Below are 25,166 nucleotides of genomic sequence, written 5' to 3' on the forward strand. Positions count from 1 at the left end.
GGTGAAGACGACCTTTGGAATGCCGGTAAACAATCCACACAAGAGTAAGCTTATGGACCTTATAAAGTTGTTGATCTTCTAAAGCTGGGTCAAAAGAGATAATTGTAGTTGCAGGTCTATTAAATGCTGCGTAGGGTAGAAAGAGTGACAACAAAAATGAATTTCAGAAATGGTTTTATGATGCAATTACAACAAAGGACAACGAGACTCTCCTATTGGCTATAGCCATACAAAGGCACACATACATCGGCATGGGTGTATTGACAGCAATTACAGCTTGTTGACATAAAACTAATGAATGTGTAGCTAATTATAAAATTTATTCAGTTGTCCATCAAGTGCCCCAGATGATAAAACGAAAGAAGGCAAATGCTCTACCTAGCATGAACTTAATGGCTAATATGGCTAAAATATCTTAACTAAGTCTTATAAAGACATTTCTTTAAAAAGATGTTTTCCGAATACTGGGACAATAACTGCCAATCTACAGCAAATTTAGTTGAAAACTATGGTTTAAACCCCAAAAACCGTTATATGAAGAATATAACAAATCATGGAACTATATCTCACATTCAATACTTAAAATTCTACCGACCTAAAATACATTTCAATAAAATTTTGTCGAGATAGACTTAGTATAGTGTCGACTGAAGTAGTCGAATGTAACATGATTTTCTCGACAGCTGAGGTAAGCTCAGCCATAGTCAGAATCTCCATAAAAACCCACTAAACCATAATAACTAAGAAGAGTATATTTTTCTTTTTCTGAGGGATTCAATCAGATATTTTATTGAAGTCAATAATAAATTACAATCTGCTCGTTTTCAAATGCGGTAATATGAATATAAAATATGGGATGGCGAATTGACTTCGGTGATGGTTGGTAATTTTAAATAGAGTTCTTCAGCTGGAATTGATAATAGGAAGTTCGACTTTTACCATGTATGGTAGAGATGGTAGTAGTGGATAATCGGGAACTATGATGTTGTGTTGTCCCTTTGTTCATAATGTTTAGGTTACCGTGGATTTGAAAGTAATCGGAAAGTTTGATGGATAGTCGTCGGGTATTGACAAGTGGTCGAATTTCGATGTTTGATGGTGGCATTCATAATGTTCACGATTCGTGAACTTTGAGGGATGATCATGTGACATCCATTGGTTGAATGCAATCAGGAATTACGATGTTGGTGTTCGGATTGATGTCGGCGTTCGGGATGTTGATAATTTGAAGGTAATCAGGAATATTAATGAATTGTCGTTGAATATCGTTTGGCTGAATGTAGTGAGGAATTATGATTTTTTTGCTTTATGTTAACGATGGTCGTCGAGGCTGGCGAGTGGTAACAGGACTTGGTGTTCAGGATGTTGATGTCTTCTGGGACGGATAGGGAACTCGTTGTATAATCGTTCGGGTATCCCAGTTCACTGTAGAAATATTCGAGAGAAGATGACCAACTCTTTTAAGATTGTTCGGGTTCGACTCACTGTAGAGATATGCTAAAAAAGATGTCCAGGTCGAATAAGATGTCTAGGATGCTCGTTGTATAATCGTTCTAAAATGGACCGAAACTCGTTAGGGTACGGCAGTTCACTGTCGATACGTTTGCAAAGAAAACTTATCTAGCTACAACTACAATTTATGACTACCAGAACAGTGTTGGCATGTTTGTTCAGGATACTGTAGTATTTTGTTGTTGCAAAATAGTTAGGCTTAATACCGAAACCTAGGTATTTCCAACCTCACCTTGGTAAAAATTGCCATCATTGTCCACTAATAAATAAATGTTGTTTTTTATAAAAACAACAATAATGATATTAGTCCTAACTATTTTTCAACAACAAAGTCCTCTAAATCACCACTCAACTTAATGAGAGCCAGTTCAAAAGGTGATCCTAGCTAACGATTCTCTTAGTCGGAGGACAGAACATGATTCAGAAAATCACTAACTAACACACTATACAAAGACATGGTCCTGCATAAGTAATTTATGTCATAGGCTGTAGTACCGGTTTCGAACTATATGTACGAAATTTAAAACAACTGCAGTAAATAATGTCGCTAAAATTATGAAAATACCGAATGTCGGGAGGTACCGTTATATGGGGGATATACAATATCATGGACCCATATAGATAATTCTCTTCCAGGGATAAAGTACCCACAAGGAACTCCTTGTGTAGAATTTCAGACAATTCCATTGAAAAATGTGGCTAAAATCATCAAATACCGAATATCGGGGGTACCGATATATGGGGCCTATACGATATCGTGGACCTATATAGATACATCTCTTCCAGGGGATATGTACTCACAAAGAACTCCTCGTGTAGAATTTAAGACAATTCCATTGGAAAATGTGGCTGAAATCATCAAAATACCGAATATCGCGTGTACCGTTTTACGGGGGCTATACGATATCGTGGACCGATATAGCTTCCATCTTTGAACTTGACCTGCTTGCAAACAAAAGACAGATATGTGCGAAACTTTAGCTTCCTATCTTTATTGGTTTTGACTGTAGCGTGATTACAACTGATGGATAGACGGACGGACAGGGCTAAATCGTTATAGAATTTTACGCTGATCAAGAATATATGAGCTTACAACTATGTTAGTTGGAAATTGCGTGTGAAACACTCAAACTACTTTAAAACGGGTGGTACTTTTATTTGGAGGCTTTTTGCGAATGTTTCATTCATTATTAAGCTTTGAAGTCACAGGTAATTTATTTCATCGTCCTGCGTTTTTGTAACAGTCTGTGCGACATTTTTGGACATATTTTCCTTAAGTAAAATTTACTATTTTTGCTTGTCGACAGAAATCAATGGTCACCGTAATGTTGTGGGGTAATGTTAATTGTCTTGAAGTTCAAAGTCAACTAGTTTTTGCTCATGGCAAAGGAATTTATTTATTTTTCTGAGGTGTTAACATAGTTGTGAGCAGAAATTGATTTAAAAGGGCATTGCAGGTATGCTAAAGTTAGGGATACACACTTTGATAATTTATGCATATCGGAACATATATGCGAGCTGTATTTCAATTTCAAAGTATTTCCACTGAATTTGGCAGAGTGATTTCTCATCAACAATATAAAGTATAAATTCCTGTTTCGGGAAGGGTTTAATGGCAAATCTGTTCTAATTAAAATAAAATCGAAACTGTTCGGGATTTATTTACTACAAAGTATAATAGAAACCGATGTTGAGCAATACGATAAGCAGAAAGGATATCATGTTTCAAACGTCTTCTTTAACAGATTATTAATCCGATCTAAACCAAAAAAAAAAAATCCAATTTAACTTTATATTTTGTCTGCATTGGCGATATTGAAATTTCCCATTATCTTTATGAAGTGGAGACTTCACCAGTTTTCACTTTTTTGTGTGTTCAACCCTAATTCAAAAATACACAATCGTGTATTGTGAAATAACCGGAACGACCAGACAAATTCGTTTGAATATGTTGATGTCCTATCTTCCTTCAAGTCAGCAAGTGCTTTATGTATTTCTTGGGGTCTACTCCCCCAAACAATGAGAATATTTACAATTTGACGCAGCCAAATTTTAGAATAATCGTTTTTGTCTTTGTTCTTCATTTTTTAGCTTTTTCAAAAACAAAAGTAAGAAATGAAAATGCCAGATTAAAACCATAGACAGTCGTTTTTGTGCCCCTATGGCGTATATGTATCCTGCCAGTCGATGAAGGAGTTATTGTACTTTTGGACTTTGGCGACGGCCATAACAGTTTGGAGCATTTCGACGGCAAAGGTGGTGATGGAGTCCTTATCGTGATTTGTTCTATTGGTCGTTGCTCTACGCCTTTTTAACGATATTTTTATTGCATTTAAATTATTTCGTTTTTCATTTTTGGCTATTCTTCTTCGCACAACTCTAGAATACTCAAGTGTCTACAGTTTTAGTAGCTTCAAGTGTTTTATTTTTAGTCTAAATTGAGCGAAAATGCGATTTTACAACGGAGACAACCATTAGCGATTTGCTTGGGTTTTATCTGCACTCAGGTATAGACGTATTTGGCTGCATGGATGGGACAGTAATTTTGTTTTTTTTGTTTGTGTACTTTTTTGTTCCTTTAAGAACTTCATTTGCTGGCATCTTGAATTTCAATTTACTTCCTATGAAATATAGATGCATTTAAAATAAAGCGGAAATGACTTTAAGGATATATTCAAATGGAATAGTTTGAGTTAAAAATTATTTTAAAGACTGCATGCTTATGATTCATTCCAATCTTTTAATTAGGCTTAGACCAACGATAGAAAAAATGTAGGCATATCTTTTTCTAATTGTCGGTCTTTTATTGAAACAACAATATTTTTGTTTCCGACGAAAAATTGATGAAAATGGGAAAATGATAATCATAATCTTATTACCGATTCTCACACATTTTTGATCCATTTTATGTTCCATCCCACCCGGCCCCATCTGATATGATCACTTTCTGTCATTTTATTCACATTTTACATAGAAAAGAAATTTTTACTACTTGGAGCTTTCTAGTTGCTCAAATTGGCATATTTCCGAATATTACAATTGGTATATTTGCTGTAAATAAGGTTCCGTTTCATGTGTATTTTTTCTTTATTGGAAAGTAGAAATATTTTTAAGGATTAGAGATAAAAATTTCTGTGCTATATATAAACCAGAGCTGCTCGATAAGCAATATCTTTGAAAGTCTTCTACTTGTTGCCAAAGGTGCTACATCGTTATATTTCTATAACGCTTACGTCAAGTACAAAATTAAAAATATAGACCCTTTTTCGTACCTTCCTGACAAACTTTAAATAATAATTTTTCCCATTTTATTAATATTTGGCTGGAAAACCACAAGTGGCTATCGTTAGATCACTCCAGCATTTAAATGTGAATAAATCTTTTGTGTCTCGTACCATCGCTCGTTATCGTGATACTGGTAACGTAGCCCGACGACAAGGAAGTGGACGGAAGAAAATAGCAACATCAGCAGAAATGGTTCGAAAAGTAAAGACTCGACTTGATCGAAACCAGTCTCAGTGGCCAAAATGTCTCGTGAGCTGAACATATCGCAATATTATATTTGGCAAATATCAAAAAATAGCTCGGGGTAAAGCCATTGAAATTCCAAAAAGTACAAGAACTTACACCGCAACAGAAAGAAAATGGACTCAAAAGTGCAAAGTAGTTTCTTCGCTTGGCCGGAAGTGGTAAACTGCCTAATTTGTTTTTCTCCGATGAGAAAACATTTGTTGTCCAGCAGTTTGTGAACAAACAAAATGATCGTGTTTACTTGCCAAGGAGGTCAGCTGAAAATGTGGACTATTGTGTCTGGAGTATTTTGGAAAGCAAGGTTGATACTAAAAAAAGTGTCGATCACCTCAAGCAAGCGCTTTGCCAGGAAAAGGGCCAAAATACCGCAGAGCAACATTCCGTCAGCGTGTGACAGTTTCATTGGCCGGTTGAAGGCCATAATTCGTGCCAAAGGTGACCAATTCGAACAAATCTAAACTAATTTTCAAATTTCATGCTATTTCCGACATTTTTTTGCTTTCATTCAATAAAATTTAAAAAAAATGTAAAAAATATGGCGTTTGATTTTGTTGCAGTTTTTTTATCTCACCCTGTATTTGCAGGCAAATAGATAGCAAATTTTAGTTATTTTAGCCTTCCTCCACAAAAGAACCGCCCTATATATGGTGCTTTGAAGGTAAAAGCCGAATTTAAAAATCGAACTACTCTGTAGTTGGGTCGCGGCATTATATTATATGGGCCCCGAAATTTGGGGGGTATTAAAACCTTTTTTGTTGGCCGAAGAAGAATTATTATAAGAGAAGTTGGTAGTAAATACTACACTGAACTAGAAGAGTCTACCGACGCATATATTGCAAGAAAATGTGCTTAAAGACATTTTGGTCTGTAAAATAAGAAATCTGAAACGATTACTCTGAAAAATGTGGCACAAATCATTAAAATGCCGAGAGACTAGTGGTACAGTTATATGGAAAATATACCAAAGCTCGGACCTATATGGACAGTTCTAAGGAAGGATGTCTCTTACATACTAAGAACACAAACTGCTCGTTGACAGCAAATTCAGGTATAAATTGTGACTATAAGAATAAAAAGTCCTTAAATATGCAGGTACAGTTATATGGGGGCTATACCAAAACGTGGAGCTATATAGCCCATATTCAATACCAAAAGTCCACCAGGCCTAAAACACATATAGTATGTTGCGAAGTGTTACAAATGGAATGACAAACTTAATATACCCCCGTACTATGGTGGATGGTATAAAATCATTTATATTGGCAAATTAAATATTAATTGCGTATTAAGGCTTTAGAGCGATTTAAGTTTGACAACGATTGAAACTAAACAATGAAAGCTAGACCTTAATCGATGTGTGGCTCAATATTATTCATATCCGCAGCTGTATCACATCTTAAATAAATATTTCGATGCGCCGAGTTTGAACTATTGAGGATGCTTCCTTTTCTCAATATGTAATGTTAAAGGAGTGAACCGATATATATATATATATATATATATATATACATATATATATATATATATATATATATATATATATATATATATATATTGACATATTTTGTCATATTGGGCTAATATTGGCCACCCCTTTTAATTTTATATGCATTCAAAATTTTATTTACGAATATATGATGGATAAAGAAAAACAAATTTAAAAATTAAAAAAAAAATATTGCACTAATTAATGCGTTAATAAACAAAATCATTACAAAAGCAGTAACATGACATGTATAACGAAGGGTTTGTCCTTTGGATTTATTTATTTCATAGCAAATACCAAGCATGCAGGAAACTGCAATTTTTTTAAGTAGAGTGTCATTTCTATTGCAATTAGTGAATTCGAGATAGCAACATACTTCGCCGTAATAAGCGTATTTCTAATAAATTGTTGTGTTGTTTTTTAGTGTTAGCCTAAGGCGTTGTGGGTTAATGGTTCTTATTAAAATCATATCCCAATCTGATCCGATTTAAATATAATTTTAAAAAAATTACTTTTACACCAAACTCCGCCACACCTTTCATAATTTATTGAAATTGGTGCGTCAAATATGTGAAATCGACCGAGAATATATATATGGGAGCTATATCCAAATCTTAACTAATTTCCAATTAATTTATCACATTTATTATTATAACCAAATTCCACCACACATTCTGAATTTCATTGGAATCGGTCATATATATCATGTTTGGTGCATAATATATATGTTAGCTATATCCAAACCTCAACTGATTTCAATATAATTTGGCAATTTTTGCTGGTGCCAAATTTTGTCTCTCTCGCTTTGGGTGCATCAAATATGTGAAATCGGCTGAGTATATACACTGGTGGCCAAAACTAAAGCAACTGAAATTACAAGGAGAATGAATGCCCTGTAACTTTTTCAAAAATTAAGAAAATGAGAAAGTTTTTCTTGTTTTAAATTAGGTACTTTATTCACTTTTTAAAAACCTAAAACATAAAACCAAAATTCATTTTTATATAAAAAATTATGTTTGGTAAAGTCAATTAACCCGATTTTGGCTTGGACAAAACAAAAGCAACTCTGTTGTACATTCATATAACCGCTGCAATTTCAGTGGTTTTTACTGTGATATTTATCGCTTTTTGCTTCCTTCGACAATTTCGCTTGTCATAAATCCTTTTTGAGAAGTTTTTTACAACAGTATATGTTTTTCTTTTCGTTTTTTAAGTACTGCCAAAAAAAAAAAATTAAAAATGGCTAGAAGCAAATACTGTACCTGAATAAAACAGCAAATTATCAGTGATTATCAAAACAACATATCACAGAAAATGATTTCCGAGAAATATTTCATAAGTATTTATGTGATTTCATAATTATGTCTGTGCACTAAGTCGGTTTTTTGAAACTGGATCAGTAATAACAGTCCATAACGGATGAAGGCCGTGAAGAACTTCAGCCCATACTGATCCACAAATTGTGAGAGAAATGAAAAAACAACTATTTAAGAATTCAACAGGATTGGTGAGAGAGCAATCATTGGATATAAGCTCGAGATCAGTGCGTAGACGAGTAGTGGCAGCTGGTCTGCGTGCCCGTAAGACATCAAAAAACCATTTATATCTGAAAAAATTAAAAAGGCTTTCGGAAACGATAATATTAAGTGGAATCAAGCTCAATGGAAAAAACATTATTTCTGGGATGAGTCTACGTTTAATATTAAAGGCTCAGACGTGAAAAATTTTACGGTGAGAAGACCAAAAAATGAAGGACTCAAGCCGCAGTGTTGCAAAGGTACAGTGAAGCATGGGGGAGGGTCAAAAATGGCGTGGCGCTATTTTTCTTTCTATGGACTTGGGTCTATCTATAAAATAAAGGAAGTTGTGGATCCGTTTGTTTACAAAGATGCGTTGGACATCACGTTGTTCCCTTACGCTGAGTAAAATATTGGGCTGATTTGTGTGTTTCAGCATGACAATGATCCCAAACTTGTATCAAAACTTGTCAAATATTGGTTGCGGGAGTCAAAAATTCATGTTTTGTTATGACCGGCACAATCACCTGACCTAAACTCCTTAGAAAGCCTTTGGAGTATCGTAGATAGGAAGATCAAGAGAGATTCGGAAATAAATAAGCACAACATTTTCTAAAGAATTCGGGGTGCCTGGGAAAGCACACCCAAGGATCAAATTGAGCGTGTTATAGATTCAATGCCTCGTAGGTGTGCAGCTGCTATCAAAAATAATGGTTATGCTATCGACTACTAGCCAAAATTTAATTATTTTAAAATAAAAAATCAAAAGTTGCTTTAGTTTTGACCAAGCAAAAATTGGGTCATTTTAGTTTTCCACATATTATTTTTCGTTCAAACTTATTTTTGTATTTTTATTTTTAGTTTCTTGAAAGTGAATTAAACCCCTCAATTAAAACTGGAAAAATAATTACGATTTGTTTATTTTTGTAAAAGTTACAGGACATTTATTGTCTTTGCGATTTAAGTTGCTTTAGTTTTGGCCACCAGTGTATATGGGAGCTATAATCAAATCAAATAATAATTTGTCAAATTTATTTTTGTACCAAATATAGCCACTCATGCCGAATTTCGTTGGAATCGGAAATACGTATCGTGTTTTGTGCATCAAATATGTGAAATCGGCGGAAAATATATATGGGAGCTATATCCAAATCTGAACCGATTTTAAAATAATTTGACTAATTTATTTTCTAATCAAAATCCCGTTACATATTCCAAATTTCTTTGGAATCGAACACACATATCGTGTATGGTGCATAAAATACATGAAATCGGTCGAAAATATATATGAGAGCTATATCCAAATCTGAACCGATTTTAATATAACTTGACAAATGTATATTTGTTTTAATTTCCGCTACATATTCCAAATTTCATTGAAATTAGAGATACATAGCGTGTTTGGTGCATCAAATACATGAAATCGGTCGAAAATATATGTGGGAGCTATATCCAAATCTGAACCAATTTCAATTTAATTTGACAAATTCATTTTGGCTCCCAATTCCGTTACTTATTTTAAATTTCATTACAATTGGAAATACATGTCGTGTTTGGTCCACCAAATACTTGAAATAGACCGAAAAAGTATATGGGAGCTATATCCAAATCTGAACCGATTTCAATATAATTTGGGAAATCAATTTTTTAGATAAAATCTATCACACGTTTCAAATTTCATTGAAATTGGGGATACATAGCGTGTTTGGTGCATCAAATGCTTGAAATCGGCCGAAAATATATATGGGAGCTATATCCAAATCTGAACCGATTTTAATATAATTTGACAAATTTATTTTCGGATTAAATCCCGTCACACATTCCAAATTTCATTGGAATCGAACATTCATATTGTGTTTGAGGCATCAAATGAACGAAATCAGTCAAAAATATATATGGGAGCTATATCCAAATCTGAACCGATTACAATATAATTTGGCAAACTTATTTTTGTTCCAAATTCCGTTACGTATTCCAAATTTGGAGACTGTATCTTCAACCAATCAATAGATATGTGCATATAAAATCTAAATTTTAGGGAGGTACCTCCGATTCTGATGCTATATCTCCAGTTCCAAGTGGAAATTCAAAAATGTATATAGCCTATGTTACTTTCAGGCGATGTTGCAGTATATATGGAAATTTTCAGGAAAATCTATTCAGCGGTTTTCGAGTCCATAAATTACAAACAAACAAACAAACATACAAACATTTTCCTCTTTTATAGATATAGAAGATAGAAGACATATATATGAGTAAACGGCCATTAGCTGAGGGTATACATGCATTGGTCCGCAAAATTGACTGATACTTTTTAACTTGCTTGTCATCTTTCAGCATGTACAAGTAAATATGAAATAGTATCTGAAATAATATTGAATTGTAACAGAACTGGAACATATCTATTGTAATGTTGCACGTAAATATTTTGCTAAAACTGTACGGGAATTTCGAAATTATACCCCCGTTGAGGCTTTCATTTATTGTTCTAACTCTTGCGAATTTTATTGTATTAGATAAGCCCACCGTGTAAATGCGATTATTTCCAGTGATTTCACAAACACAATATAGTTTTCCAACAAAGGCAATATGAAATTTTATTCGAGAACCCGTAAAATCTCTTTGTATGAGAATCGTCCAACATACTGTCTAACTAACTTCTTTTGTCACATTCTTCATTTTCAAAGTTTACCGGAAATAAAAGCCGGAATATATGTGTATGCATGCCTGTGTCAGCTCTCAGTGTGTTTCTGAGGGCGTGTTTGAGAGGGTGTGGGTGTATGTCATGTTTGTTCTGTTGTTTGCTTTATTTCACCTCGAATGGCAATTTTCAAAATGGCGTTGTTGTATAACATCCGATTTTCTTATCAACAATCACCTTGACAGTTTTTCGGTTACTTTGTTGTGTCAAGAAAATGTCTGGCGTCTGTTTAGACGATGCTGCAGGTGCAGGTGGCTTTTTGATGTCGGCAAATGTGTGGGTGTGTGTTTGTGTGTACAGTGCAGTCTACCATGGCATGGATTGTTGCAAACGTGGCGTATGCAATAGCTTATTTCCGGTTTCTTATATTTTTATTGTTGTTTGCCAAATGCACACACATACACATCCACACTCTTTGTGAATGGCCATGATTGGAAGCCAAATAAAAACCCAGGCTACATAGATGTGGGCAAAATCTTCGTCAATTGAAGACTGTCATAAAGCTCTTAGCATCGACTAGATTGCATTTTTTTCTGTTTGTCTTGGGAAAATTTTAGTAGTTGGTTCAATTCTCATCGTCGGTGTGACTTTGTTTTCAAAATGATGTTGAGCTGTTCAAGTTTGCTGAGGGTGTTTAAATTATTTACTGACCAGGTCATGTGTAAAAGTAGTTCGCACCAAAATAATAGTAATTCCCCATTGTAAAGAAAATAACCTAATATCGCGTTGTTGGAAAACACATAGTTGAAAATAGATGTATGATGTGAAAAATCGATTTTTTTCGATATGTTCGCGATGCCGTTCATGTCTTTTTTATATCCGAGGATATGGAGGATTGGATGAATTGTTAAATATTCGATATTTTGTGCCAGTTCTAACAGGTTTGTTGGACAAAAGTGAGAATTTAAAATTTCAGTTAGCCTATGCCCAAAAAGTAACTTTATATATAGATAAAAAAATTACGACTATATTTTTAGACCCCCCCCCAAATCCAATTAAAATAAGGATGACTCTTTGGACGAAATCTCTTTCAGGGTATTTGGATTAGATCTGTATGTGTGTCTAAGTGACTGGTATGTATGATAACTCTCAAATGCAGCATCCGATTGTGTCCAAACCTGGCACATAGTAGAATTGTTTCCAATGTTAGATCAATTTCGGGGATGTACTGGGATATCTCTCTGGCGCCACACACATAAAAGTACAACGCTTTCCGTACTACGTAAAGATATCCAGCTGCTTAACTTGTATAATTAATTTTGATAAGAAATGTTATACTCTGAACCCGGAAAGAGTCCTTTTATGATTTAAGCTCCATTGTACAGTTTTTAACATATAATCAACTTTGCGGAACAAAGAACGGTTCGCCAACCAAGGTTCTCTTACAGTGCGAGTTTTAAGAACTAAATTTGAAACAATTCTGTTGAAAAGTGTGGCTAAACAAATTACTGTATCGGGAGGTACCATTTAATTGGAAAACGTAGACTTCTTAAGACAAGATTGTGGTACGGAAAATATAACATACAAGCACAGAATTTTAAAGCAAGGTTAGTTGGATTGTATCATTAGATCCCGTCACTCATTCCAAATTTCATTAAAATAGAACATAGATATCGTGTTTGACGGCCTAAATATATATATGGGAGCTATATCCAAATCTCAACCGATTTCAATATAATTTGCCAAATTTATTTTCTGATCAAATCCCGTCACGCATTCCAAATGTCATTAAAATATAACATACGTATCGTGTTTGATTCATCAAATAAACGAAATCGGCTGAAAATATATAATAATATGGGAGCAATATCCACATCTGAACTGATTCGAATATACTTTGAAAAATATATTTTTGTACCAAATTTAGTCATTGGAATCGAATATACATACCGTGTTTGGTACATCAAATACACGAAATCGGTTGAAAACTTTTTGTAGCCCTCATATAACTTTGCCGACAATTCTAACACGAATTTACTGTAAATTGGCAGCATGCGCTCCCATTTCGTCAGAAATATCCTTGAATAGAACGGTCAATATTTGTCCTTCATATCCTATTTCCTATATTCGACATTTTGGTAATTTTAGCGACATTATTCCCCGGAACACGTCTGTGAAGGCCTCAATATCATGGAATTTTAGTGATTTTAGCAGTATTTTTCGTCGGGATTTTTTTTTTTAAATTCTTTCCGAATGATGTAGGTGTATTACATCAAACGATATAGTAATTTAACAGTATGGTAGGCTTAATTGTGATACATTGTAACTTTTGAAAATCTTTATTATGTGGAATTGGAAAATATTTATTATGGATTTGAGTTTGATATATTTTCAAATAATTCCTTTAATAAACGAATAGGTCACCTGTTTGCGGTTTTCAGAAACGCGAATATGAATTTTGACTAGATACATGTACCGTCATTATATGGCTTTAGAATTTTAAGTTTTGTAAATTTGTAGCAATTCTAATACAAATACGACCGAAGTTCAGTGGAAGCCCAAAGAATATTTATGTTATGAAAATTCGAATTTTTAGTTTTAAATCTTTTAAAAGCCTTCATCTACATCTGTCTTTGTATTGTGAAAGGTATTTCTTTCGGATTTGTCTGGCTCTAATAGAGTTGGTAGAAAAGCAAACTTCCTCAAGACAACAAACTTTGGGACGATGTTGATGAACATTATTTTCCAGTAAATGCCTCGGAAGTCTGTCCTGGATAACATATAATAATTGAAATGCCTAAAACGTCTCAGGTTCAAAAGTGTGTAATTTTTGAACATATATTATAGCCATATCACATGAGTTGCTTAACTTAATACAGCATCATTGGCATCGTTTAAAAATATCCTTACAACTTTACTCCACAGGGTAGTTACACGATTATTTAGTATTTTGTTGTTCTATTTTTGTAGCTGTTCCCAGAATTTCCTTTTTGCAAAAAAGACAAATCGTTTTAATATTCGTAGGTAAATGTTGAAGTTACTAAATTCCCTTGGCAGTGATAAATTTACCTTCCATAAATATGAACCAAGATTTGTGAGTGTTTTGCTCGAGTTTGTTTATGTGGGTGTATGTTTGGATAAAATGTGGGATGGACCTTTGCAAAACGGAGTTGGAAAGGAAAAATGTAATTGATGATGATATGGGAGGGATTATCCCAACAAAAATATAAAAATAAAGCTCTTAATGCAGTCTTTTGCTTAAATGCGAAAATTATTTATGCTGAAACTGAGGTATTCTTAAAGCATGTTGTGGACTTTTTGCCAAATGTAATCAAATAATTCCAGCCTCCTCCTACTGATTGTGACATTCAACAAATATTATAATACACATAAAAGTGAAGTTACATAAAATGAGAAAAATTTGAACTACACACAAACGGGTTTGAAAATGTTGTATTTTCTAAACTTTTAACGAAAATTTAAGAACATATGCGGAGCGTAGCCTTTTATTAAATCCTTTCAAATACATAACATTGTATTTAAATTACGTTGTCAGTGCAGAATTATTAAACCCTATCTAAAGTACTAGAAACATAAATCGCCTTGAACAATTGTGTAAATTCTTTATGGGTTCTCCGATAAATATTCGATGGTTCACAAATGGAGTGATAACATTTGTATGCCCTCAACATTAACGTTCTGTTCTGTTTCGTGGAGAAGTGTACACTAATTAATGCACTCGTTGTAAATTTGAATTCTGGAAGCCAGGAGTAAAGCAGATACATAGCATTTTGAATCGAATTTTTCCCTCAAATAAGAAAGCTACACCCCTTCTTCTATCATTTATTCCATTAAGCAAATAGTTAAATCTCACAACAAGCCCAGAATTTTTAAGTTAATTTTCCTTATTTTGTGTGCTCTGGTTACTTTCGGTTTTCTCTGTTCTGCGTTTTAATTAAAAAACTAACAATAGTTTAAATTGTGAACATAAAACTTTGCCGCACGGTGGTAAGTGTGTTTGTGTGTGTATGAGTTTTCTTTTTCCCTTTTTCGGTTTAATTTTTACGTGTTGGCTTTGTTTTACAATTTTGTCCCCAAAGACTTGGGGTTGTGTTTTGCTTATTGACTGGGGAAATATGAGGAAATATTGAGGAAAAAGTTTTTCTTGTGTTTTTTTTTTTCAAAAACTAATTTGTTAACTGAACAGTGAACAACCTGATTGGCCTACGGAACGTATACGTAATATTGTTTTAATTACAAAACCATTATTTATACTCTACCAAATATAGACAGACTCACAATCCTGTTTATACCCTCCACCATAGTATGGAGGGTATATTAATTTTGTCATTACGTTTGTAACACCTCGAAATATACCGCCTACCGCCTGTCCGCCTGTCCGCCTGTCTGTCTGTGGAAATCACTCTAGCTTCCGAACGAATTGAAGTAGATTGATACAATTTTACTCAAATGTATGTTATGTCTGCAGGACTTTGGGTATTGAAAATGGGCCCTTCCGATATTGTTTCAAATGTGTAATTTTAAGTTCGAAGTGGATACTACAGTCTAAGACAGAAAATTGTGTTTGCAGGTCCACGCATTCGTATGGCACCATATAACGGTACCTCTCGATATTCGGTACTTTGTTGATGTTAGCGACATTATTCACCGGAATTGCTTCAAATTTGGTATTTGAAGTTCGTAATAGATACTACAGCCTTATATCGATGATTTTAGCTACATTTTTCACCTATTCTTTTTCAAGTTTAGCATTTGAATATTGTAATGCTTTATGACAAAAGTTACCTATGCAGGTCCACGTCATCGTTTAGATCCTAATATGACGGCTACATTTTGTATTTTTAATTTTAACAGAATTTTTAACAGATTTTATTTATTTATTTATTTTTTTAAAATTACCAAATTTAATTTTAACAGAATTTTTAACGTATTTTTTTTTTTTTTTTGAAAATTGCCAAATTCGTTCCAAACGGTGGACGGGTCGGCCGAACTTACCGCTTTTTTGCTTGTTTATTTGCAACTGTTTATAATTAGAATTTAAGACAAAAATCTATAAATTTTCCAAAAAAAAAACTTAATTTTAATTGTAATAGTAATAATTATATCTGAGCTCAAAACGTTTTCATACAAAGATGGCAAAATGTTAAGGATTACAAAATAATTTGAGAGATAATTGCGGCATGGCTGGCTGATATCAATAAAACCGTAATAGGTAATACTTTCTAGGTTCATTAGAAACAACACCGAGTTGTAATATGTCTTCATTTAAAAAAGCGACCACTACCTGTATTATATGGAGAATGTACCCTTCAACTATGTCATTCCATTTGTGACTTCTTAAAATAATCACGTTAGACCCTACAAAGTACATATATTCTTGATCGGCGTAAAATTCTGGGTCAATTCAGTATTGACTCTGTTTAAATATTTCAGTAGACAGTTGGACCACGTTAACGTCTCCAGATAGTAGAAGATTTTAGTCATATTTGTTTAAAATTTCTCCACTAAATTGCCAATATCAGTCCAAAATGACTTGAATTTTGGCACATCCGACGGAATTCAGCCTAGAAGCAAGTACAATACATTTGGTGAAAATCGGTTCAGATATGGCTATAACTCCTACATACATGATTCATTCGATTTGGTGTTAAAGTCCCTCACGTGTGCAATATACACTTCAACAGAATGATATTTGGTACCACATAAATAGTGAAGCTCAACAATACCTCTATCAAATTTTATTTTATTGTGCACAAAATTACTAATATCAGCCCGGTTTAGATTTTAATATAGCTTCGATATACATCTTCGATTCCGATTTTACTGTTATTGACCACTACTCGGTCCAGGATATCTATTGATCCAATAAATATTTTTATACCCTCCACCATGGTATAGAGGGTATATTGAGTTTGTCATTCCGTTTGTAACACCTCGAAATATACATTATACCCCTGCATGGAATTCTATGTCGATTTAGCGGTTTCGAACGAAATGAAGTAGGTTGATAAAATTTTACTCAGATATATATTATGTCTGCAGGACGTTTGGTATTGAAAATGGGCCATGTAGATCCACGTTTTGGTATAATTGTACCTCCCTATTTTCGGTATTTTGGTGAAATGTTTAAAACTTGTTATTTAAAGTTCGTAATGGATACTTTGTGACAGAAAATTGTCTACCACATGATTGAAAATTGCCTATGACACAAAATTGTCCGAGCAAGTCCACGCCTTCGTATAGCCCCCAAATAACGGTACCTCCCGATATTCGGTACTTTGATGATTTCAGCGACATTATTCACCGGAATTGTTTCAAATTTTGTATTTGAAGTTCGTAATGGATACTACAGCCTAAGACAGAAAATTGTCTGTGCAGGTTCACGTCTTAGTGTAGCCCCCATATAATGGCACCTTCCGATATTCCGTGTTTCGATCATTTCAGCGACATTATTCACCGAAATCTTTTCAAATTTGGTGTTTGAAGTTCGTAAAGGATACTACAGCCTATGAAAAAAATTGTCTGTGCAGGTCCATGTCTTAGTTCGTTTAGCTACATTATTCACCGATTTTTTTATTCAAGTTTCGCACTTAAATATTGTAATGGCTTATGTTAAAAGTTGCCTTTAGAGGTCCATGTTTTCGAATAGATCCCAATATAACGGCTTTATTCGATATTTGTAAGATTTCCAAATTCGTTCCAAATGGTGGAGGGTAGTCAAAGTTCGACCATGCTTACTGCGTTTTACTTGTTTAATATAATCCTAATGGAAGTCATATCATACACTATAAATCAATGTTATTTGGTTCATATTTGGTATGATCTACTTCACATAAATTCCCAATAAAACCATTATGTTACGGGAGCTCTTCTAAATACGCATAGTTGAGTAGGATATCATGTATTCGTCGCGCTCAAAATTTGACCTTCTACTGGGTTTTCAACTCCGGCAAAAACAAATTGGCAGAAAATTGCCTATGTAGGTCCAGGATTTGGGATGACCTCCTTATAACGGCCCTTACCACGTTATGGTATTTATAAGGCTTTCGCACTTTTTAAACGATCTTGTTGGCATTTGTGGTTTTGAATGGAACTCGTTGAAAATTGAAGCTTTCAAGTTTAATATTTTTATGTTTTCTCTACTTCATGATAGAGGCCGAGTTTCATTTAGTTTTCAAGCTAAGCCTTTTGCTATATATGTGAGTCAAATTATTATTGATGCTGTGAAGAAATATTTGTGTTTAGCAAGGAACAAACCTAGGTACTCGATCCATTTTGGACCCGAGCACTATGCAGGAGTTTGTTTTATCTTAAAAAATGGTTCGTTTTACATAAATCGTCCCATTGATTTGAAGCTATGTTGCTTAAGCGTCTGTTGAAGAAAATACGTATATACTTTATGGATGATAACTTTTTTTCAATAATTTCTTTCGACCTTTATGTTCAAAGATGGTTAAAAATTGTTAAAACTTGAAATTGGAGATGAACGAATAAACAAATTAAGAAGGGTCAAAAGACGGGCAGATCTATCTATATAATAGTCCACACCATCATGTCTATCTAGACAAATGTGTTGAAATTAAAATTAATATTTTAATATCTTTGAGAAGCATTAATTTTATTGAAAAATATTAATAATTTCAGAAACTCAACAAAAAGCAAGCATATTGAAATTTTGAACAAGTTAAAAAGTATCAGTCTCTTTGCCGATAGATATATACCCTCCGAATTTGACAATTTATTAATGTATAACTTTTTGGGGCATACTGATATTGGTGGATGTACAGCATGTTCAAAGTTAAAAGAAATATCGGTGATTTATTTTGCATTCTATTTAAGATTATGACCCTAGTAAGGTAACAGAAGGAGTGGAACGATATTTCCCAAATTCACATTATACCTCATGTAGGTGAAAAATATTAAGATATACCACGTCTAAATAAAAAACATGGCTTATTTTGCAGGTTATGAGAGTAATAATTATTAAAAAATTTAGGAGTAGATACCAGTCTTGGGTTGATGTTCAAAATGTGGACCCTATTGCGGCGGAGATACCTGATGGAGTGTACCGTTATATTCTATTTTCACACCTGGCCTGATACTGATATAAAATATTAGGATTTGCTGAGTTTGAACCATATCGGATGATCCTTTTTTATTCCATGAGGTAAGCTTTTTTCTATGATAATTTAATTTTATAGGAGAGTAAAATATCTCCCTTTAATATATACACATCTCAATTTATAACATTATATATTTTTTAATGTTTCTACAACATGCAAAGTTCTCAAGCACAACCCTCTTTTTGATTAAATCATCGCACCGTATATTTGAATAACTATTTCAAATTTATCCAAATATTCCTGGAATTCAAATATCCATTATCTGTCCTGGTTTGAGACAGTTCTATTAGATGACAAAAACGAAACCACAAACAACAGAGAACCAGAAAAACCAAAAGGAAATTAGTCAAATATCTAACCTTAAAAACATGTAGACTACTGAGTTTATGCTAATGTCCCACACAGGCACACACACACATACATAGTTATGTGATGGAACACAGATATCAACGTTCGTTCACCAACACACACGCACTCACTCACATATGGGGGACATTTATGCTCACCTAAGTGAATATAAGAGACAATAGTTGAATTTGTTTTTATTTACATATAAATTAACTTATGGCAACAATTTTAAAATTTGTAAAATTCCGTATATATAGAACGTATTTCAGTGTCATCTTGAATATTATAAACATCTCCTTTATGGAAATAAACGTACGTAAAAGGGGAAAACTTTTTTGCACTTCAACCTCACTCCCTTGCCAGAGTGAAAGGGAATTTACATACATATGGATGAATTGTGACAACAAGAAGATTCACATTTGCCTTAACATGAACGTTAGGGTTGAATACTTTTTTGAAGAACAATAAATAAATTATTGAGAATATCTTTATTATTGAGTATCTCTATAGGATATATTTAATAACTCTTTGCATCGGTAGATATCGATCTCGAAAAGAATTCACTTTTTTCCAAGAAATTGCTTTTATTTCAGTAAATGTAAAATTATTCTGTTGGTGTTTTATTTACTTGTCTTCTATAAATGCCTTCGATAGATATAACTTTTCAAGGCTCCTATTTACATAAGACCACTATGTCTTCTTCAGCCAGGAGAGGTTCTATTTTCTCTACGTATGTAAAGCTTCGATAGCCTTCCTGTATTTTCATATTTATGCTGTTAATATGTCTCGCACATATCTTCGGGAAATCGTACCAGCAAATATGTTCTATAAGGATTTAAAAACCAGTGTAGAGAGGTCAAAAGTCGGGCAATTGTACCTTTTACCAAATAAAATTACTATAGAGTTTATAATTTGACTTGGAAAAGGATTATATTTAAAATATATATCAGAGTCAAAGATATATGGGAACCGAGTTTTACCAAATGCAGTATTTACTTCCAGGATAAATTCAATTGAATGTGCAAAAGTCCATCCAATTTTGACTGACATCACATATTTGGTGCACAATAACCGTCCAATCAGATGAAGGAAGTTTAATCCACATCTGAACCGATATCAGTAAAATTTGGCAGAGGTCTCTTCTGAGCTGTATCTGGTACCAAATATGAAAACATTTCAGAAATAGCATCAAATTTTAGAATATGTTTAGATTTGCTCGAATTGATCACCTTTGGCTCGAATTATGGCCTTCAAACGGCCAATGAAACCATCACACGCTGCCCGAATTATGCCCTGCGGCATTTTGGCTCATTCCCGGCGAAGCGGTTGCTTGAGGTGATCGACACTTTGGTAGTCTTTAGTGCCAACCTTGTTTCCAAATACTTCAGAAACAATAGTCCAACGGATTGGTATCCGGAGATTTTGGTGGCTATTGTTCGCTGGAACTGAAGCAAGGAACCTCATTTTGTAACCATTCTCGGGTGGCGCGTGCTGAAAATTTTCGCGCTAATATTCGGCATTTATTCTGAAGCCACGGTCGATTAATACGACCGGAGAGCGTCCATCGCCTGTTATGGCGGCCCACACCATCACCAAGGCCGGCGCTTGAGTTCTGGCTTCAGCTCTTTGGCAAGTAAACAGGATCATTTTGTTTGTTTACAAACTGCTGGACAACGAATATTTTCTCATCGGAGAAAACCAAATTCGGCAGTTCACCACTTTGGGGCAAGCAAAGCAACTCTTTAGCTCTTTTGAGTCTATTTTCTTTCTGTTGCGGTGTAAGTTCTTGTACTTTATGAAATTTCAATGGCTTTACCCCGAGCTATTTTTTTAATATTTGCCGAATGGAATATTGCGATACATTCAGCTCACGAGCCATTTTTAGGCCACTGCGACGCGATTTTCGATCAAGTCGCTTCTTTGCTTTTCGAACCATTTCTGCTGATGTTGCTGTTTTCTTCCCTCCACTTCCTTGACGTCGGGCTAAGCTACTAGTATCACGGAAACGAGCGATGGTATGGGACACAAAAGATTTATTCACATTTAAATGCTACGACAGCCACTTGTGGTTTTCCAGCCGAGTATATAGAAATCACACTACCACGCTTGAATACCATTACGAATAACTTTTTTTCTGGAAAATTCTCACCAAAAATGCTTTTGTACGCCTGTAAACAATATAATGAGCTGTCACTGAAATAATTTTAACAGCTGTCGGTCGAGTGGCTTGGAAATGAAAGTATTCTGAATTTGGTTGCAGTTTTTTAATCTTATCCTGTATATGGTAGTTGCATCTTAATCTGAACCGATATTCATCAAAATTGCCAAATATTCTTTTGGACTGAACTTGGACAATTTCGCTAAAATTCATTTCATTCGGACATGCACAATATTTTTGAAATCAGACGACACTATGGGAGCTATATTTAAATCTGGTAAGATTATCGCTAATTTTAATAGGTTTCGTTCTTGGGCCAAACAAATGACTTATGGAAAGTTTCATCTCAATAAGACATTTGTGACATTTACTTTGAAGTTTTGTGTACATATACTATTTAAAAATCAATGTTGATATTCGAGCAACCCAATGGTTGCTTTTACTTAACAGATGTGAGTCTTTTTGTAAATATTGTAATATGTCAATGGGAGATTATGAGAAAAATCTAAATATTAAAACAACAGGTGTTTTACTGTATTTTCCGGTACAAACATAAAAAATGATAACATTGAGTTAATTCGAAAATTGTGTCTGGAACCCTTAAAATATCGAAAAAGAGTACGTTACATGGGATCTGAACCGAATCAATAGAAATGGTAGCATCTTATCCTACCTTATTTCAGCCCGTTTTGCAAATTTCTATAATAATGATATATTTCAATACTTTGACTTTCGAAAATAACACGCAAAAAGGACGCTTGCTCAAAATTGCTTACCTATATCCCTTATCGAGGATTCAATAACAATGATGCAAAGCCTATAAAACCTCATGCCGCTTTTAAAATTTGTAGGTCTTACGAATTGTTCAATAATATGGTAATACCTCTTAAAGCTTTTACTACTTCTTCAACGCTTATCGGAAATCTCAATGTTCCTGCCTTCATTCAAAATTTCAAGGTTATATTTTAGTACTTTTATAAATACAAATTTCGAATTGCCCTTTACCATGAAGACTAATTTTCTAGGAAAATTGTTATGTTCTGGCGATGTTATGGCTGAATTTGGTTTTATGATCCAAGAACTTATTTCATTTTATATGTTGCGGGCATAGTTTTTATTCCCAAAATTATTCCATCTCATACCAAATGCTTTACACAATTGTCAAATAAAAGCCAGGCAGAGGACAACCCTTGTATACCTGCACATGCTGTACCTACGCACCAAACGTACAATACAGTGTCACATGTCAACTAAATGCTGACAAATAATTTGTCATATTTTATGTCAGAGCTGACAAAGGTTCTGCTCTTATCACACCTTACAATTAAGCTACGCATTCGGCAGAATACACATTCGATGCATACGAAGTGACAGCATTTGCAATAAATTTTTCAATCTGTGATTCAGAAACCGAAGTCGATGGATATGGAAAGATATATAATTATGTGCATGTATTTATATTTTGGTGAACGAGTAATTTTGTAAAAGCAATAGTTCTATTTGGGAGAACCAAACAATTTTGAAAATAATCAATGGAGAATCCACAGTATGTGGTGGACACTTCCACATAGATCATTCCTTATTCATTCATAACACTTAACATTAACCATAATTTGTGTACAAAGCAAAATAATTTTGTCATTGAAACTTATGACTTAGTTCCTTTTGGTTTTACAACGGCACATTTTATTTCTATGTATGTCGGTTTTGATATTTTTTCGGAATCTTTGCAAAATCCTCCATAGGGCAAATTCCACCGATAATTAGAACACTGTATCAACTAATGCCGCAGACCATCTTCAGGAAAATATTAAACTCTTTCACATAATATTCTAAAAAATCCGACTTTTTTCGTTTCTTATGTTATGCATATTTTACACTTTTTCTCTTTAGGCTGTAAAAAAACTGTGAATTGTGGAACTTTTTATTTGTTTTGTTTTGATTGATAGGCCACATCACATACTGCTCTCATTAAGTTCCAACAGAGTTGTTTTATAAATATCGTATGGGCCAGGGTTTGTACTGTACAAACATAATGACACTATCAGAATATAACAAGTACCCTTCGACCAAAGAATACAATATATTTTATGAAAAAAATACTTTCCTTTGTAAATATTTCTAAAATAATATAATGGAATTTTTTAATTTGTTTCGTGAAAACCCAAAATCCATTCGGAAGATTTTTCGATCATTTTTCTTGTGGCACCTATATGTTGGCAACTCGCTTAATTTTTACATTCCCTTTTTTTCCTTCTTCACAATGGCAAACAAAGGTCTAATCTTCCGCAGCCAAATTAATAAGCTTTCTTTTTTACTGAAACTTCAAGAAGTAAAGATCAGAAAACAGTTCCCGATATCCAAATAAATTTGAAACCATCCAAGTGATTAAAATTTAATTTTACATCCAATCCAATTTCTACCATCTTGCATCACATAAAAGTTATCATATTTCAGAAGGGTAAGGTTAATCAAATGAGAAAAGTGCAAATATTTACAGACATTTTTTTAGAGACTTCGGTACACCCAGTCCTACGTCATTAATCCGGAAAAAGTGATACCGAACCCTTATTTGGCTTAAAAAACTAAAGGCAATTTCCAAAGGCTTGCAAATACTAGCATTTGTTGTAGCCCAAAGGAAACAAACACCATTCCGGAAGAATCTGAAATTCACCCTACATAACATCTGCATAGGTACTAAAACACGCTTAGATCGTAGTCTACCCACCGGGTAGACAAGGAACTCCAGATTTTGCCATAAGTTCACCGGTTTGATCACTAACTTCACAACATAACCTACAACACTAAACCTTCAATAGGAGAATCGAAGCCACGTGAAATCTTCGGATCCTAGTTTTGCCATACCTCAAAAATTCACAATTTCAAGTACAAACTTCGCATATTGGCTGTGATACTATTTGGAAATGCGGGCTTAAATACCACCCAAAACCAATACAAATCGATTGCTAATGTTGCACAATTACCTGGCGATTACTGGCATTCCATTGTATATTTAATCATAAACCCAATACAGCCTCCATAGCCTGTAAAAATAGTATCCCAGCATGGAAAATAGGATATCAACATGGGAAACTAGCAACTCATTCTAAATATACATCAGGATCCCAACACGAGTCCATTTCAAACAAAACCCCGATCTATAATCCAGCCTTGACATCAGGAATCCATCACCTAAGATAGTAAAATTATATTTAAGTACACAACTTTATATAACAAATTATTTTGCTTTATTATCTAAACATATTCAATGATATATACCTTCGTGGAGTAAATATTTTCTTGAATGGATGTTTGTATTGACGCCTATACGACCTAATGTAAAAAATGTTTAGATAATATTGCAAAATAATTCTTATAATAATCCATACCCATTTTTGCCTCTTACTGTATGATCGATATTAGAAATAGTTCATATTGAGAAGCAAAAAGAATCTTATTAAAACAGGTTTACATGAATGCAACAACAACATACGCATGGATTGGAGGCCTTCATGACAAGCAGAGTATGTTGGTAAGTTTTTAATAATTTGTTTTTATTGTATTTCTTATGTCGATCAGCTTTCTGTAAGAGAGATAATATGTTCTGTATTCCCATCATTGACCTATTACCCCTCAATTGTGTATCCCCCCCTCTTTTCTATAAGCATATAATCTCTCTATGAATGCGATAGTAAGATATTAACCCTTTGAAGATAAAAAAATAATTTTGTACCTTAATTACTTTGTATTTGAAAATGGATTGAACTCTACATATTTTAAACGTAGAAATTGAATTCTATATATATGTTTATATATTATCATGAATAAA

The sequence above is a fragment of the Musca domestica genome, unplaced genomic scaffold, assembly GCF_030504385.1.
Source record: "Musca domestica strain aabys unplaced genomic scaffold, Musca_domestica.polishedcontigs.V.1.1 4, whole genome shotgun sequence".
In the NCBI taxonomy this organism is placed as follows: Eukaryota; Metazoa; Arthropoda; class Insecta; order Diptera; family Muscidae; genus Musca; species Musca domestica.